The 20,256-nt window shown below is 35.3% G+C and overlaps 1 protein-coding gene across 30 annotated transcripts in view; it reads right to left on the bottom strand.

Annotated features, from left to right (window-relative positions):
- The window catches only part of ZBTB20 (zinc finger and BTB domain containing 20), a 775,686-nt gene that overhangs the window by 596,790 nt on the left and 158,640 nt on the right, over window positions 1-20,256 (bottom strand). The window contains exon 1 of one of the 30 annotated variants that reach the window (XM_054700573.1): window positions 17,494-17,628. The exons of the other annotated variants lie outside the window; for them this stretch is intronic. The gene's annotated coding sequence lies outside the window, so the exon portion shown is untranslated. Of the gene's footprint in view, window positions 1-17,493; window positions 17,629-20,256 lie in introns of those variants that run through there. 30 annotated transcript variants of the gene reach the window in all.

The following is a 20,256-nucleotide window of genomic DNA, read 5'->3' as shown; positions in this document are numbered from 1 at the left end:
GAACAAGAACAGACACACAGACCAATGGAACCAAACAGAAAATGCAGAAATAAACCCACAGATTTACAGTCAACTAATCTCTGACAAAGGAGGAAAGAATATGCAATGGAGCAAAGAAAGTTTGTTCAATAAATGGTGCTGGGAAAACTGGGTTGCTACATGCAAAAGAATGAAGCTTGACTACTAACTCACACTGTGCACAAAAACCAACTCAAAATGGATTAAAGAACTAGACATAAGACCTGAAACCACAAAATATATAGAAGAAAATAATAGGCGAAACACTACATGATATACACCGCAGCAACATCTTTAAAGACTCATCACCTAAAGAAGTTATAGCAAAGGCAAAGATAAACAGTTGGGACTACATCAAATTAAAGAGCTTCTGTACAGCAAAAGAGACAGTAATCAAAACAGACACCCCACTGACCGGGAGAAAATTTTTGCACACAACACTAATGATAAAGGACTGATCACAAAAATCTACAAAGAGCTGAAGAGACTCAACATAAAGTAAATAATCCAGTCAAAAAATGGGCAGAAGAGCTAAAAAAGGAACTTCTTCAAAGAGGAAATGCAAATGGCCCAACAGGCACATGAAAAAATGTTCAGCATCACTTGTAATCAGGGAAATGTAAATCAAAACTACAATGAGATACCATCTTACACCAGTGAGAATGGCACATATTAGAAAAAGTAGCAACAACAAATGTTGGTGAGGATGTAGAGAAAAAGGAACTCTTCTGCACTGCTGCTGGGAGTGCAAACTGATCCAACCACTTATGGAAAGCTGTGTGGAGATTTCTCAACCTGCTAAAGATGGAGCTTCCATATGATCCAGCAATTCCACTCCTAGGTATTTACCCAGAGGACACAGAATCACTAATTCAAAAGAGCACCTGCACCCCTATGTTTATAGCTGCACTGTTTACAATAGTTAAGCTATGGGAACAACCCAAATGCCCAAAAATAGATGACTTGATCTAGAAGATGTGGTACATATACACAATGGAATATTACTCAGCAATCAAAAAAGATAAACACATGCAATTTGCAGCAACATGGATGGCACTGGAAGGGATCATGCTCAGCAAAATAAGCCAGAAAGAAAAAGAAAAATACCGGATGGTGTCACTCATAGCAGGAATTTAGAAAACCTAAATAAGAGGCCAGGAAAAAAGAGTAATTATAATAAAGTAAAAATCAAAATCAACAAGCAACTATAAACCAGAAACACACCATGGGGAGGGGTAGGGGAGGAGGGATTAGGGTCAAAATAAGAGGAGTGGGAATTGTATGGGGAACATAACCAAGATGAAAATGCATACATTGTGCAAAAATGAAAAATCATGTAAAAAATATATAAAATAAAAAATAATTTCTAAAAAAACAAAAATGTAAACAATAATGGGCAGAAGAGCTAAATACACACTTACTCAAACAAGACATACAGAAAGCCAACGTCTGTGTGAATATGAAAAAAAATTCTCATCATTACTTATCATCAGGGAAATGCTAATCAAAACCACAATGAGCTACCATCTCATACCTGAGAGAAAGACCCATAACAAAAAGGCCAGAAACAGCAAGTGCTGGAGAAAAAAAGAACGGAACCCAGATACACTGTTGAAAGGAATGTAGAGTGATCCAACCACTATGGAAACAGCATGGAAATTTCTCAAAATATTAAAAATAGATCTGTTGTATCAATTCTACTTCTAGGTATTTACTTGAAGGATGTAAAACACTAATATGAAAGGAAATGTGCACTTCACTGTTCACTGCAGCACTATTTACAATAGACAAACTATGGAAATAACTAAAGACTCCGAGGAAAGAGGAGGAGATTAGAAAGATGTAATATATATGCACAATGATATACTATTCCGTTATTAAAGGAAATAATAAGTTCTTGCTTTTGGGGACAACATGGATGAAACTTGAGTGGCTTATGCAAAGTGAGAGAAGTCAGAAGGAGAAAGACAAATGCTGGATGGTATCACTTTTATGTGGAGAAACAATACAGAAAATTAAAAAGGGTCAAATAAAAACAAACCAATAACAAACTCTAGAAATTTGGCGGTAGGACTGAGGCTACCAGAAGAAGCAGAGTGGATAGAGAAAAGTGGAAGGGGGCATAATGTAGAGAAGTTTCAGTGCTTTGGTGCAGGCTTGGTGTGGTGACATACATCTGAAGAAGTGTGATCCTATACCTTTAAATCATATACAACTTTATAAACCAATGTTATCCCAAGGGGAAAAAAAAGAAACAAAAGACAGGCAAATAATACAATACTTTTCACAACTGTGTTCATCACATTCATGTGGTGAACACAGTTGTGAAAAGTATTGTATTATTCAAATAATTTTAGTAAGTATTTGTTACAACACACCTGGTTGGTACATAGTGCTATGCTACGTATTGTGAGACATATGTATAAGAGAGAACTCTACATCTGCCTTTAGTAATTTATAATCTGCAAGAAGCAATCTATACTAAAAGACAGACATACATCATTAGTAAAATATACTACTAGTAGAAGTAGCATAGCAGGAATAGGTAAATATTATGAACAAGGAACAGAAACAGCCCTCCAAGTCAGTTTTGCTCCCTAAGGGAACTGCGAAGGAGACCAACAATGCATGAATACCGTATGAGACCAGCACGCAGAATACCGCGAGCTTACCAGGAAAGCAGGTGATAGTGGATTGGAAAGTGGAGTCTAGGGAAGCAGGGTCGGAGCTGTGGACTTAAGAGAACTGGTAGTCAATTAAAGATCTAACAGGTACCCACCTGAAAGACAGCATCTAATTCCCAGACAGAATGCCAGGATCCAGAATAATCCTGTGCAACTGGGACTTGAGAAAGGAAAACAATGGAGTGAGTATTCCAGCGTGGAAAGAAGGATGTTACAAGTTGAGGAACTATCAAGGACAAAATTCTATCAGAAGGAATTTTAAATTTTTGCTAATTTTCTGCCTCTTGGTCAAGACAATATAAGCAGAGATGGTCTAAAAAAGTAATCATTTCTATAAGATTACAAGTTCTGGCAGGTTAAACAAAATTGAGAAAAAATTGCCTTAATTTCCTTTAAGTTTCTGTTTACAATTTTCTATTCCCTAAAAGTCTGTTTATATAGCTGCTATATGCATATGCTATATGCAGCTATATAAGTGAGTTACATCCTTTCTAAATCATTCTATTTAAATGTAAACTGTTTGAATCAGATATCACTGGTCTTCATTTTGTTTTGAAAGGGCAGTAAGAATAAATCTATAATCATACTAATGACAAGAATAGGAATTTAACATCTTCCTTTGAAAAAACAAATGTTTTAGCCAAGAACGTCAAAGTTTAATTTAAAATTCACAAAAATATACAAACATAAATTGTAGAGTGAAATTTCCCTTATTCTTACTTGAATATAACTGTCATCTTTTAAGTACCAGTTTTATCTAAATGAATAAGAGTGCAAGAGGGTTCAGAAACAGCTTATTTCTTGCCAAAATCCTAAGAATGCCAAATACCTTCCAAACAGATTGTTCCTCTTGCCTTCCATTTATTTATTTATTTTTTCTTGCCTTCCTTTTAAGCTAAAAAGGCATTTCTTCAGAGTGGGTACTTACCACTAAGTTACAGTCTCTCTGTTCACTGCTAATACTGAGTAAGCACAGCAGGAGCCCAGTGAACCTTTGGTAATGAAGATACTCTACAATGAAGCACATGGGCTGTGCTTTTTCAGAATCAAACTTCAATAGCAGAAAGAGAAAGCATGTTGTATTTTGTCTGTGAATCTTGGTTTATAGGATGGGGAAAAGAAGAATGGGAGAAAGGCAATATTCAATTACACCTAACTTTGGACTAGACTCAAATCCTAAGAATGCCAAATATTTTACCATTTAATCTCATCACAATTGAATGAGGTATTAGAACCATATAATATAAGAAATAAGTGAGGCTCAAAAAGTTTAAGTTATGTTTGCAACATTATGTGATTCCTAAATGGTGATACCATGATTTTATCCCAATCTGACTCTGAAGCTTTTGTTCCTTTCCATACATCTTATTTTATTCATATTTTAGTTTTAAAAATAGCCTATATCCTCAGGATTGCAGTTCTGATAGCCAGGAGATTCTCCTGAAGATGTTTTTAGGCCATCTCACTTACCAGGAACTGTGCACTAATTATTTTAATGGCCATCATCTCTGCAGATCTAGAGTCATGAAGCAACAGAAACACAATCAGCTGAAGAAGTATTTGCCTAATGTACACTTAGAAAACTGACTGTAAAAGTGGTAAGCTTTAGTACAAAGGTGGTGGCAGCAATCTGTCCAGAGTTTTATAGATGAAATGTTTTTGCTGAACTGGTTTAAGCTGGTTGGAATCCTCAAAGGACACTCTGCCATTGCCACACCTATAACCATCATCTTTCCTTGCAGGATTCTCTGTCAAATTTATCAAATCTATTTATTTGCTATCATAGATAGTGTGGATCCTTAGGCCTCTAGAGTTTTCTTCTCTTTGAATTCCTATTATATTGTCTTTCTCATATAGCACAAATTTTATGACCTATCATTCTATTCCCTTGCTAATACTCAGTACTCTCAATTCACCTCCTGGTTGTATTCTGTCATATTTACCAAGTTCTGTTGAGATTATGAGAAAATTTTAATGCAAGTTAATTTATTTGGGAACCAACCACAGGAAATATTAGTAATGGAGAAAGGAAGTGAAGCAGAGAAGTAAGAGATAGTCTGCAAAGATAACCACCAACAGTTCCTCAGATCCCTTTTCTTATGTATTGCCACCCCAGCAAGAGGCAGAGTTTGTTTCCTCCCATCCTGGATCTGGGCTGAACTTTTACCTTATTTTGATCAATAGATTGCATCATAAGACACACTGCACCAGATCAGAGCCAAGGCTGGAAGAATCCTGAAAGCATCTGCTTTCCTGCAATGCAGACAGTATGTAAATGCACATTCACTAGGTTAATAAATAAAAAGAAACCAAGTGGACAGAAAGAGACACAGACAGGCCCCAGCTTTTCCATCCACTGCAGTGAGGTTGCAGACCTGCAAGTAAAGCCACTGTGGACATTTCTGAGCCAGACAGGCTCTCAGTAGAAAGGAGCTACATGAGTGAGCTCTGGAATCATTAGGCATAGCAGAAAAACTCCCAATCTAGGACAACCACCACAACAGAACTGTGAGAAATGAATCCTTGTTTTAAGCAACTAAATTTGGGGGCAGTTTGTTATATAGCCATAGATGAGACAAGTAGGAAGTCAATAAATGGTGTACTTACTAAGCAACTTATTGCCTATGATATGATAGAAGTGTGGGTTTGAGGATAACAAGTAATCACAACATTCTACAGGCTGAATCACCTCCTCCGTAAGAAACAGCTAGTGATAATTAACTCTTTGCTGGCTTGGTTATGTCAAAGTTGACAAAACTGGAACTTAACCTTATTAGGCTATCAGGAAACAGTGTATTAAATACCTCAGAGTTATCCCAGGAGAAGCGGAAGGATGCTAGGATATTTATCTACTAACTTGACACCAGTTATTTGCTTAAAGCTTCTAGTGACATTAACTTTGGCATTTCAAGCTACCCAATTCTTGAGCCAAACCTGTTCAATGATATCAAGAATAAAAGTTCTCAGGCAGAGTCAGAAATGAGTGGTGGGGAGAAATAGGAAGAACATCAACATCATGAAAAACAATTCCTGGAGCAGCCCAGCTGTCTGATTTCTCTACTCCCAGATTTCAGAAGATAATGGTTTCACACACTCACAGATTATAACGACTACTCATCCACAATCTCTAAGCTTAGCTGGACCTAACTTGCTTAAACATCCTTCCAGTTTCCCTTATCAACTCTCTCTCTACTTCTATATTTGACACCTTTTAAAATCTTCCCTCTTTCCTGAAATATTTTTTTCCTACCTCTGCCCATTCAGTATCTGTGAAGAAATCTTCTATCTGTCCTATTGAGAAAATAAAGGCCATTAGATCAACTTTTTGGTACCTCACTTACAAATGGCTGCATTCAGGCTCATACATCCATCCTTCCCTACTAATACAACAGGACAAGATCAACCTAATCTAGCATTACTCCATCTACTGCCCACCATGAGAACCCCCTGCCCTAGGATTTTTGCACCTTTTATGTAATTGACCTGTCTCTCATAACACAGAAATCTGATTGAGTCACTGATCTGTTGAAATTCCACATACTTTTCTTCTAGCCTAAAATTTATCCTTTCCGGGCCTCCCCGGTGGCGCAGTGGTTGAGAGCTGGGTTGCGAAGCTGCCCGCGGCCTCTGCGGCGCCGGTTCGATCCCCGGCTGCTCCCCGGCCACCGGAGGAGGGTCCCACATGGCGCGCAGACCTCTCCTGCCGCCCGCTGCTCCCCTCAGCAGTGTGCTTTGGTCCTTCTGCCTGTTCTGCTCCCCGCTCTGGCTCTGGTGAGTTCTCTCACCCTCCCGTGCTTCTGACTGTGCCCAGTGCATGTATAAACAAACAAACAAATAAATAAATAAATAAAACATGCCTCTATTAAAAAAAAAATGTTTAAAAAAAAAAAAATTATCCTTTCTCCCCCTTACATCCTACTCCCAGATTTTCTCCTGACAAACTCCTCTTTATCCTTTCCTCTTTATCCTTTAGGTTTAAATGTTTACTCCAGTCACAACAATTTGTTCTATACTGAAATTGCAGTTTCCCTTTCCTGGTACCCACTTCCTACCATACTTTACCATAGAATATACAGTTCTCTACATCAGGTATTTTTTTTTTTTGTCTTATAAAATTGTAAACCATCGTCGGTATGCCTGGATCACAACTGTTGATTAATAATTATTTATTGAATAAATAAATGAATGGAAAAATTTTACTATCCTGTCCTCACCATTCCAAAGTAACTTCAGTGAAAAGTATTTCCATTCTCCTCATTTTAGCATACTATAAAGTATACACCAAGTCCCTTTTCAATTTGCAAACATGTAAGTAAAAATAATAAAATACACTCATTTGAAAAGCTCAGAAATCCATTTCTAACTTAGAGGTGTAGTATTGTTATAATGCTATGTAGAAAGAGATTTCAACATTGATTTCTCAAATGGAATTCACATTTCCCATTACCCAAAATTCATAATTTCTTAAGTTTGAAAAGAATTTTCACAGAAAAAAAGAAGATGGCATGTTCACAGGGGTTTAAGAAAATTTTTCTGGAAATGAAAAATAACTTCTTTTTGTAGTAAGACTGATGGACTTATCAACATCAGTTTTTATAGTTATGATTTTTACTTTCATCAAAGAATGAGGAGTCAATTTTAAGAAAAATGAAAAAAAAATGGGGGTTACGGTCATTTCTGAGTCCTACTCCCTAAAACTAAAGTCTTTTCTTAAACCATAGGCCAGATTCACTGAGAAAGAATTTGGAAGAATATAATCTTTGCACATTCCCTAGGATAGTATCAGCAACTGAGAGATATGCAACATTTTCATTTCACTGCTTTAGAATGCCTAAAATCTAATTGTAATGATTCTCATCCTCTCCTTTCTGCACCATGCAACCTTTTAGAAGAAGTAAGGGAGTGGAGAGGACTTTTAGAGGTTGGTCTTCAGGAAGATATTGGACATAGAAAATTCCTCTCCAATTATTTTTATTTCCTGCCACCTTGAATCCTGAATTATGAAGTCTTTTCATACTTCACTAAAAACATCCTTCCAATTAATTTTTTTAAAATTTAGATTAAAGGAAAAATGTGGAAAAGACAGTTGAGCTCAGATTAGCAAACCATCCAAAAAGCATTGTTTTTTACAAAATTTGGTAAAATGTAGAAAGGAGCATGCATCTCAGTCTGTTTTCTTGTTTTGTGGATACCTGAAACATAATTTGGTTTTCCAGCCCCTGTTCCCAGATCAGCTCACTCTTTGTTCTCAGTCTGTCATATAATTACTTCTTTAGCTCCTGTGCTATTTGGCTTTAAGCACCTCTTACCCCCAAGGCCTCATGGCTCTAAGGGCTTGTTGAATTTAAACAAGCACATTTCAATCTTTGTCTTTAAATGAGTAAAATAAAAGTCTTAACACCTAACACAGAGTACTCTTCTATCCATCTAAACTCTAAATGTGCATGTTATAATTGTCTACCAGATCATAATGAGCATCTATCCATCTCAAAATCAGAGAAAGGAGGATTCATTCTAGAGGTAAATTTACAATAAATGGATTTATTCTTGATTAGCTATGTGTGTTTGGGGACACAGAGATTGGCACGTGCATAATTTAACTACCTAATAAGTATCAGATGATCAGGGACACCTTGGAAATAAAAGTGGGAAAAAATAGAGGAAGAAAAAACAAAAGAAAAAGAAAGATTACTAACAGAAAAGTGATAAGCTGAGTGAAGACATTTGAAGCCTTATCTTTCACTCAACAAACTGTACTTACACACAACCCCATATGCATGTGTGTGTGCATACATACATATTTACATATTTTTATTACAGATAGATTAAAACTATATGCCTTTCCGAGCAGACATACAAGAGGCCTGGCTGGATTCTACTATTGCTGCTGTCTCAAATCATAAATAGTATCTGTGGTCTTAGTTTAGCCTTGAATAAATGAGTGATGATGATATTTGTTCTACAATCTTTATTTACTCTAAATACTTAAATACTGGTAAATGAGCATTGAATGAGACCCTCATTCAAATGCACTGTCAAAATGCCACAAAAAAAGAATTAGTATGATTATAACTATGAATTACAATGAAGAAAAGTTTCTTGGTAAAAAAAATGAATAAATTTTAATAGAAATAAAATGGAAAATAAAAGACACTCAATACTCATGGAGTAAATAAAAAAAATGGAATACCATTCTTTCACCTATTGAATCAATAAAAGTTAAAAAAAAAGAAAGATCCAGTGTAGAAAAGCTGCACTAAAATGGGGGTTCATATTGGCATAAAGTTTTTAGAAAGGAAATTGAGCACTATTATAACAAGAGCCTAAATAATGATTATATACTGTACTAGTTTGGGTCCACTTGTGCCAAGACCAATGGTATGTGATACATGTGTAGGGAGAATAACCTGTGAAAGATAAAGAGGGAGGGATTTAGGCAAGGAGAATGCTTAGATTTATGATGAAAGTCTGACACTTCTAAGAGGCGAAGGAGAAAGAATAGTTTCACATGCAGAACAGTTCTGAGAAAATCTCTGTCTGGTTGGTTGCGAATCTTTGAGTCAAAATTGCCCCTAAGAAGAATTTCACGTTGGGCAGTAGTGTCTTAGTTCCTGTATTCCTTCCTTCCTCAGTTATTGACTGGAACAGTCCTGGAGAATCACTGTTTCAGTATAAACGCCTGCATGGCATGATGAATCCAAAGGTATGATGGCACCTGGAGTCTGCCACTCATTTGTGTTCCCCATTTCAGCATCATTTGAAAAGAGTTATACAAGGGTACCTCTATAACTACTACATATGGTTCAACTCCAAACTTAGAAATCTATCTCAAGGAAATAAACCAAATAATAGAAAAAAGGGCATATGTACAAAAGATGTCATCACAATCTTTACTTCTTAAATTACTGAGAGAAACAATTTAAATATCCAAGTGTGAGGACTGAATAAATAATTATGGCATATTTATTCAAGAGGCTATGCTACAGCTATTCAATGGAAAGGGTACTTGTTTATGTTTTAAGTAAAATGAAAAAACTAAGATGTCAGACAGCAAATCATTAGGATAGAAGCCTTTGAAAATATACATTCTTTTTGCTTATTTGTTTTTTAATATTTTTTGCATAGAAGAACTGGGGTACAGGCAGGTGGTGAGAGGATTCACGAGAGACAAGAGTGGGGAGCAGAACAGGTGGATTTACTGAAATACACTGCTAAGGGGAGCAGCAGGCAAAAGAGGAGAGGTCTGCTGCACCATATGTGGGTTAGCTCTGTAGCTAGGGACCAAACTCAGGCCATAGCAGTGATAGCACTGAGAATTAACCCCTCTGCCACTGGGGAGGCCCCAAAATATGCATTCTTAGGGCTGGAAAAAAATAAACCAATATGATAATCGGTGTCCGGAGCCGCCTGGAGCATGCGCCATGTTGCACATGTGCTCGATGAATTAGGTTTCATTTACTGTTTCGCCTTCGGAGAAACCCCTGCGTTCTCCTGTAAATCACGCAAGACTGAGAGGCACGATGGGAGGAGCGACCAGGGTATAAGAAGGAAACCGCGCGCGAGAGAGGGAAGACTGCGAGGAGACTAGGGAGATACCGCAAGGGTTACTGCGAGAGGAGCAGAGAGAAGGCCAGGGAAGTAAGAAAGTCAGGGAAAAGAAAGATATGTAAAAGTAGGAAAAGGATAAAGGAAAAATAAAGCAAACGCTAGCGTCAAGTTGTCAAGCCCCTCATTTCAATCCTCAGCCCTTCTCTTTTCGTGCCTCCGAATCCCGCGGGCCGGGACAAATAGGAATGTATTTATGAGCTTTTTAAAATTTTCCCAATTTTATTTAATAAAATATATGGCATTTATTTGGGGAAATAAACTATATTAAAAAATGAGGGCCTCCCCTGGTGGTGCAGCGGTTGAGCGCTGGGCTGCGAGGCTGCCCACAGCCTTTGCAGTGCCAGTTCATTCCCCAATGACGGCGAGGGTCCCACAAAAAAAAGGAAAAAAAGAAAAGAAAGAAAAAGAGCATAATATTTAATCTGAGCTAGAATGAAAGTAAATAAAGAAAACATGATATGACAGAGCAAACAAAGAAGATAAAACCAGAAAAAAAAAAAAAGAATATCAATCATTATGTGTTTGGAGACTTGGCTTCAGTGGCAAGGGAAAAAAAAGCAAGCAAATGGGATTCATTGAACTAAAAAACTTCTGCACAGTGAAAAGAAATTCTAGTGAATAGGAAAGGATTCACTGTTTATCACAGGATTATTTACAATAGCCAAAAGCTGGAAAAAACCTAAGCACCCATTGACAAATGACTGGATAAAGAAGGTATAGTATATGCATACAATGGAATACTATTCAGTTACAAGGAAAACAAAATTTTGCTGTTTTCAAGAACATGAATAAATCTAGAAGATAAACCACTGTATGATTTCAGTGACATGAGTATATAGAGAAACCAAATAGATGAACTAAATAAAGCAAAAACAAACTTTTGGACTATATGAGTGGTCACCAGATTGGGAAAGGAAGAGTGGGTAGGTAAATTAGGTAAAAGGGATCAACTATATGGTGAAGGACAAACTTGGATTTTTGGTGGTAAACATAAATATAGCATATACAAATGTTGATATTTTCATGATGAACATCTGAAACATATATTATAATGCAATTTTAATTTAATTTAATTAAGAAAAAAGAATGCTGGACATCCAATTTCAGTGGAGCCTCTTGACTTGTGAACACACTGATGTGCATAGATGAGGAAAACCCTGACTCTTGGGAAGAGGGCACTGAAGCTCTTATTCAGGACCCTTCCAGACCGACCTTGCTCTATGCTTATTCTTTATAATAAACTGTAATTGTAAGCATAAAAATAAAAAGTATTTTAAATATTTTTAAAAGGATCATCTTTAAGAATTCTAGAAATCAGTTTTCATGATGATTTCATAGCATTCAAAACATGCTAAACAAGGCCAAAAAGGTAACTGACAAGTGAAGGATTTTATTTTATTAGATGGTATTGGATTTTTCAATGAAAACTGATGTCTCATATACTCTACCATATATTTTACTCATATACTCTATGCTTTACCATAAAAAGCATCTTCTAAATATGGATGTGTGTGTATTCACTGAGGTATTTATTTTACAACAAACAAATTAACAATTTTTGAGAGTCACCATTTACTTGCACTTGTGCAAGTAAATCAAGGTCACAGTGTAATGTGATATAATGTATGTTTTAGCCCTGTATTCTGAAATTGTTTATAGAATATATAAATTTCAAGCACATATGTCCAAGTCCTAGGATAAACTGTCCATCAGAACATTTCACTGCTTTTCAAACTGTCTTAAATATGCTCATGAGTGAGAGTCTGATTAAATTTGATTAGTTCATGTAAATGAAGAAAGAAGACATTATCCATTCATTTCTGACTCTCTGGACTGTGGTAAATAGCCAATATCCTGCTATAATGTGCCAAACACTCTCAGGATAGAACTCTATTTACTTGCATGTACTGGTTTCATAGGCTATTTACATGGCCCCTAATAAGACAAATGGGTTTTCCAGGTCTGTTTGAATGACAACTCTGATGTAATGCATACCTATCTTATTTTTCAGCTTATGCAAATTGAAATCCATCAAATAATGTTCTGTGATCTTCAAGTAATTAATTTAGTGATCACATGAATTAAAAGTATGTACATCTCTTTGAAGGAATTAATATTTTCTATGTTTATGTTATAAAACTGGCCTTGAATGAATTATCATACAGTCTATGAATTCCATAATAGTTCAAGGATAAACTGTTTCTCTCCTTAGCAATTCAGTAAGTTTGTTCCAAAGGAGCCTATTGCTTCCTCACTTCACAATGAGTAAAATGCATTCAGAGACCTCAGGAAACCTATCCTTAATAAGACAGAATCCTGTCCCAGTTGCTATATTCACTTAATTGATAATTCATTGCTACTGGTGAAGGAATTAGTCCAAGGTTGTTAATAGATTGATCTCCTAAAATACACAGAACAAATTTGATGCCATTTTAAAAAACAAAATAACAGAAACAAAAGTACAAAGGATGCTACTAAGTTACAGATATGAAGGCATATTTCAATTTAGCAAAAAAACTAGAGAAAATCTGTATCAAAACTTTTATGTTTCTAGATAATCTTAAAGTCATCCACTATCATGAGCACCAATAGTGATAATAAGGATAACACTAATAATCTCCTATATTTGCATAATATTTGTACTTTGGGAAAAGGCACGTACATCTTTTGATTTGGTGCTCATAATGACGCTGAAAAAGTAAGGTAAATGTTTTACAATGTTTCATTTTATGAAGGAGGAAATTAGAGCCCAAAGAAGATAAAAGACTTATCTGACAAGACATAAAACTGGAGCCGCGTTACTGGCAACTTGGTTCCCACTCCAGGTTTTTAAAACTACAAATCAAAGACTACATGATTTACAGTGTTCTTCTAAATTGTGTATAAACTCCTTAGAAGGATGCATTTCTATTAACCATAGTAGTTTAAGATATAGGCAATTGGGAGGTAGGTGTAAAGGAAAGATGTCTCCAATTGTCAGGAAAAGGAAAAAGTCAAAAGATATCTAAGGACTCTACATCCTCTGTAATCATTCATTGTTACATTTACTAATTTTTCAGTCTTCATTTCGAAAAGTATTTTTAGGGGTGAACTTAATATTGATTCTCAAACAAAGAACACCTGAAAACTTACATAACATTGCTTCAATTAAAAATAAGTATTTAAAGGGCCTCCCCAGAGGTGCAGCAGTTGAGCGCTGGGCTGCAAAGCTGCCCGCAGACTCTGCAGCGCCAGTTCAATCCCCAGCCACCGGCAAGGGTCCCACATGGTGCGCAGACCTCTCCTGCCGCACCTGTTACTCCCCTCAGCAGTGTATTTCATCAGTCTGTCTGTTCTGCTCCCTGCTCTGGCTCTGGTGAATTCTCTCACCCTCCCGTGCTTCTAATTGTACCCAGTACTTGTATAAATAAATAAATAAATATTTTGAAAAAAAAAAAAAAAGTATTTAACATTTAAGAATTCACTGCTATAAAATATAATGGATTGTTAGTAACTATGAATAAGTCTCTTGTTGCTTAAATACTGTTTAACTCTCGGGCCTCCCCGGTGGCGCAGCGGTTGAGCGCTGGGTTGTGAAGCTGCCCGCGGCCTCTGCGACGCAGGTTCGATCCCCGGCTGCTCCCCGGCCACCAGAGGAGGGTCCCACATGGCGCGCAGACCTCTCCTGCCGCCCGCTGCTCCCCTCAGCAGTGTACTTCGGTCCTTCTGCCTGCTCTGCTCCCCGCTCTGGCTCTGGTGAATTCTCTCACCCTCCCGCGCTTCTGACTGTACCCAGTGCATGTATAAACAAACAAACAAACAAATAAATAAAAACATGCCTCTATAAAAAATTATTTAAAAAATATTAAGAAAATAGAAAATCAAAATAATTTTAAAAACTATTATTTATACCGCATTTATAAAACATAATCTACCTAGGTATTCATGACTATCACCGCAAAATACACATGGATCAGTTTTAAGTAACATTAATGCTCCTTCATAAACTCCTGTACCTACTGTTAATAAAACCTGACCAATTTATGACATAGGAAAGTATCAATCATATTTTAGAACACAAGGTAGAGAAAGATATTATAGTCTACTAAAACTATTATTTTTATTTGTATTCTTAAAATGTATGTGATTACTTAAATTAGAAGATTCTTTTTGCACTGGGGATAACCAACTTTCTTTTAGAAAATAAAAATGCTATTTTTGGTGATTTTTAAACTTCAGGAAAATATAGTTTTAAGTAGGAAGATTATTGTAACCATTTGAGTGGAGACTGATCCATTCCTACAAGTCAAATGCATGTTAGTAAGAAACTCTTTATGTACTTTTAAATACTGAAGAAATAATATTTAAATACAAATGTATATAAGGAATTCATATAAGTGGGGGTATAAAATACATTTGGAAGAAGCAGTATATGTTCATAAATTACCCACCTACCCCCAAATACTCTATCAATGAAATTGATATAAGACTTCTAGTTTTACCATGATAGAGTGGCTTGTGTAAAAATACTCCTACCTATAAGAAAAACTATAGAATCTGAACAAAACAAAATAAATGTGAAAACTGGTTAAAGACACAAGGGACCATACAAAGTTTCCATTTAAAACTCAAACTCAAGAGACTGTAGAGAAGGGAGAAACACTGAAGTCTGTTCTATAATGTCTGCACATTTCCATTCACCACATTTAGTGATCCTATGTGGGACAGAACTGAGACTGAGACTAAAGGTCTGGATCAGAGAATAAACTAATCTTGTGGAGAGGGGGAAAAAATAAAAAGCTGACACGACAGTCATGACATGAGAAGCCAGGATCCTAGACAGAAGGTAAATGCAATGAAGTGAAGTATATATATATATATTTTTTTTTTTTTTAAGATTTATTTATTCATGCATACAAGAGCTGGGGTATAGGCCAGAGATGCGGGGGTTGAGAGAATCCATCAGAGACAGAGCTGGGAAAAGAAACAGGCAGACTGACTGAAACACACTGCTGAGGGGAGCAGCGGGAGAGACAGGAGAAGTCTGCCTCACCATGTGGGTTGCTCCCTGGCCGCCCAGGGATCAAACTCGTGCTGCAGAGGCTGTGGATTGCTTCATAGTGCGGTGCTTAACCCCTTGCACTACCAGGGAGGCCCTGAAGTATATATATATATTCTTAAGACATTTTTAGATTACTTCTCATGGGATAAAAAGGCAAAAAAACAAATAGGCAGAATGCATCAATGTGGAATCTAGAAAATTAAACAATGCTTAGGGCCAAGGGTTGAAATATTGTGGTTTAGGGATCACTTGAAACATATTCCAGAATTTTATTTGACCATCTATATGGTTATTTATAAGAGGAAGGGCAAAACAGAAAAGAGAACACAGGACAGAAACTCAACTTCAAATTATCTCAACTTCTATTATACCCAGGTAAATTGCCTTATTATAATTACCTGAAAGAAAATAATGATATCCTACTTGTGAAAATATAACTTCATAAATGCCTTCTCAATTTTTCATATGAGGAGGGATTAGACATGGAGGAGTTATGATCAAATAACCAAAACCAAGAGAAAAAAGAATATAATACAAAAACATAATAAAGAAGAGAATTATTAGGCACAGACATTTAAGCATTGTGATTAGTATGGTTTAAAACAGAGAAAAGATTGAGAATGATCAGAGAAGTGGGATCTATAAAAGTGAAATAAGTCTAGAATTAAAAATAAAATTAAGAACTGAAATTAAGAACTCAATAGATAAATTTAGTTGCAGATTAGACACAACAGAAGAGGGGATTCAGGAACATGAAAATACATCAATAGAAAATAGGCAGACTAAAATAAAGAAAAAATAAGATGGAAAACAAAACAAAAATCATATTTGGGACATGGTTAGAATATAAAAGTGTCTATCATATAAATAACTCTAATTCCAGAAGCAAATTGGCAGAAGCAATAGTGATCAAAAACTTTCCCAAATGGACAAAAGATATCAAGTCATAGATTGTAGAATGTTTAAGAACAAAGCAATATAAACACAAAGAAACTGACATTCAAGAACATGTTTTTTTTTTTAAAATGACTACTTAAAATAAAAATAAACAGAGGATATCTCAAAAGAGCCAGAAGAATAAAAATTCATTACTTCCTAAGGAATAATTAATCCTTTAGATCATTTCTGATGAAAAAGAGTGGGCATGTAAGGACAATAATATCTTTAAAGTATTTGTAAAAATTTACTACCAACCTAGAAATCTATTACCAATGAGCTGCACATACATAGATGTGCTTTCAACCAGCACACAAAACAAACTGAGAAACAAATGAAAAGATAGACCAGTGCCTAAGTCCAAGTTGATACACAGAGGAACTGATACACAGAGGAAAGATGTGAGAGTCACTGAAAACATAACTGGTACTGAATCCACAGAAGACAGTTTGCAAACGACAGTCTAAACCTAACAAGATCAATTGCTTGCTAGAGCAAAAATATCAACATTCTCCAAAGAGTTTAAATAAAATTCAAAATCTCATACGTAGTATTAAAAAGATCCAACTTATAACACAAAACTACTAGGCATATATCGAATGAGGAAAATCTCAATTCACATGAAAAACTTACTCATGAGAAAATAATCACAAACATTAAAACAAGACAGATGTTGAAATTGTCTGATAAATATTTTAAGGTGGCTACTATTATATTGCCCCCACAGGATCAATCTCAAAACCAAAAATTTAAATAAACAATGAAATCACTAAATGCTTTCATTAAGAAATTGAAAATGACAGAGAGGAGTCACTGATCCTTAATGGAGAAATTACCCAATATAAGCCATAAAGAGGAAAAAAAACTTAAAAGAGGTTCAAGGACCTGTGAGATAATAACAACAACAAAAAAAATCTAGCATTCATATCATTGAAGTATTTGAAAAAAAGGAAAAAGTACACTGTATTGAAAAAAATTGAAGAAATAATGACTGGAAACTTGCTTATTTTTGTGAAATACATAAACCTACAGATCTGCTATGTATAGCACATTCCTAACAGGATCAAAACAAAAACAATTTATATCAAGATACATAAAAATTAAACTATGGAAACTGAAGATAAGGAAAAGTATCTTGAAAGTATTCAGCAGAAATCACACATACTGATACAAAAGCAGTAATTCAGACAACTATGGCTACCTCACCAGACATCATAGAAGGCAAAAGGAAAAGACACATCTTTGAAGTGCTGAAATAAAAGAACTACCAACATAGAAATCTATAATCAGTAAAAATATCTTCAGAGAATGAAGTGAGATAAAGAATATTGTCAGATGAAAAAGAACTAAGAAAAATTGTTGCTAGGAGATATGCTCTAAAATAATTGTGAGAGGAAGTTCCACAGACAGACAGAGGAAAATGATACCAGAAGGAAACTTTACACAGCAAGAATAAAGAGAAAACAAAAATGAGTAACATATGAATAAACATAATAAACTGTCTTTTCCCCTTGAGTATTCTAAAATGTTTGGGAGTTGAAAGTAAAAATTGTAACACTAGATGATGAGGTTTTCAAATTTATTGTATATAGATATAATACATGACAACAGTAATATACAAATGAAAGATGAAAAGAATTTACATTGTGGCAAAAGTTCACATTCTACATGAGGTACTAAAATATTGGTTCTAAGAAGATTACAAAAATTAAAGTAAGTCTATTGTAAACCTTAGAAGAACCCCTAAAAAACTATATGAAGATATATAGTCAAAAACATAATAGAGAAATTAAAATAGAATACTAAAACATGTTCAAATAGACCAAAAGAAGGCAGGAAATGGGAAAATAGAGGAATGGAAAACAGGTAACAATACAAAATGGTAGATATAAATCCAAACATATCAAGAATTACTCTATAAGTGGTATAAACAAACCAATTAAAGACACAAATTATCAGAATGGTTATAAAAAATAATGACCCAACAATATGGTGTGTATAAGAAACTTACATCAAATACAATAGAGGCAGGGCCTCCCTGGTGGTGCAAGGGGTTAAGCACCATACTATGAAGCTATCCACAGCCACTGCAGCACAAGTTCCATCCCCAGCCAGGGAGCTACCCACATGGCGCAGCAGACCTCTCCTGACTCACCTGCTGCTCCCCTCAGCAGTGTACTTTGGTCAATCTGTCTGTTCTGTTCCCCACTGTCTCTGGTGAATACTCTCACCTCCTCTGCTTTTCTGGCCTGTACCCAGCTCTTATATGCACAAATAAATAAATCTTTAGAAAAAAATACAATAAGGCAGTTTCAAATACAATAAGAAAAGATGGGAAAAGATATACCATAAAAACTCCGATCATAATAAAGCTGGAGTATCTACCTTAATATCTAAGTAGGTGTGAAAGCAAAGAAAATAACTAGGGATAAAAAAAGAAATTATATAAAGCAGATTAATTTACAAAGAAGACATAAAAATTCTAAAAGCTTATGTTCATAGGAACAAAGCTTCAAAATACATCAAATAAAACTGAGAGAAATAAAAAAAGGAGAAATAGAAAAATCCATAATTATAATTCGAGGTATCAACAGTAATATTGTAGATATCTCAGTAACAGAACTAGTAGACAGAAGATCAGTAAAAACAACTGAAAAATTACTTAAAAAAAGCACATAATTTAAAAAGACAATAGAGTTTATTAACAGATCATGCTCATTACAAAAATTTTAGAACTCTCTCTCCTTCTCTGTCTCTGTCTCTGTCTCTATATATATACACACACACACATATACCGTTTTATATATAAGTTATATATATGCAGTTAATAGTTGTTTAATGCAGGCAACTACAGTTTCGGTTAATAAAGGTTAATTGCTTAGAAATAAGAGCTTCAATAGCAGTGGCAGAAAACTGAGGAGAGAAGGTGGTCACACATTTTAAAGAAATAAATTGAAAATGAAGCTTTGCAGAAATGCAGTTCTACTGAAAATGCAAATAGTTTACCATTCTTTTAGGAAACAGATTTGATATTTTGTTTAAACATTTTTATAACACAAGTAGGGTTTTAACTGCAATGAAGCTAAATATTTGTTTTAAATATGCATCTTATCAATACCTCAGAATCCTATATTTAAGAAGTACATAATTTTTGCTTAATAAAAAAATCAGAAAGTGGGCATTTCAAATAATGTGAAAAGATTTAATAAGCAGGAGAAGGTCAATATATTTATTGCAATATGGTAGGTAGGTAGTTACAAAAAATATTAAAGTACTCACTTATCCTTTTAAAAATATCAGGAATTGAGTCTGAAGTAAATGCAACGTTTTCTTCTTTTCTATTGTAATTACACACACACTCATCACTCATTTCCTAGAGACACATGCTAAGAAGAAAGTAAATACAATACCGTGGTATGGATTAACAAGAGAGTCCTACCTTAGATAAGATGATCTCAGAAAAGTGCTTTATTATCATTTAAGCAGATACTACAGAGTCAAGAAGAACACAACCAAGCAAAGAGTGAGTTTAAGAAGTGCTAGTTTCTGCATGCTTAAATGAGAACATTAAGAGAAAGTGAAAATTGAATAGTCACCGATCTTTTGAGATTAAGAGATTTGCAACACCTCAAGTGCACTCAACTGCATGTACTTCTATAAGCCAATTACTCCTTAAGAAAAATACTCAAGGAACAGCAAAACTTCTAGAGTCTTGGCTAGAACAACATCTGTGAAGCTAGACAGATCCCACACTGGTCTGGTTCATTATAGGCAATACATTTGCCTTCACCTGCTTCACATGCTGTCATAAAATTCCTCTCCTATGGATGGGCTACTTGTCAGACATATCTCCACGTACCACGTGCTTCAGGATCAACATAAACAAGATATAATATCCCAAATTCTGCTCATAGAGATGACCCAGAAACTCCTTTCTTTTTCTCTATCCATTGCTTTGCTTCACTTCTA

The sequence above is a fragment of the Talpa occidentalis genome, unplaced genomic scaffold (genome assembly GCF_014898055.3).
Source record: "Talpa occidentalis isolate TD23 unplaced genomic scaffold, MPIMG_talOcc4v2.1 talOcc4.4, whole genome shotgun sequence".
NCBI lineage: Eukaryota > Metazoa > Chordata > Mammalia > Eulipotyphla > Talpidae > Talpa > Talpa occidentalis.
This window is presented reverse-complemented; position numbering and strand designations above follow the sequence as displayed.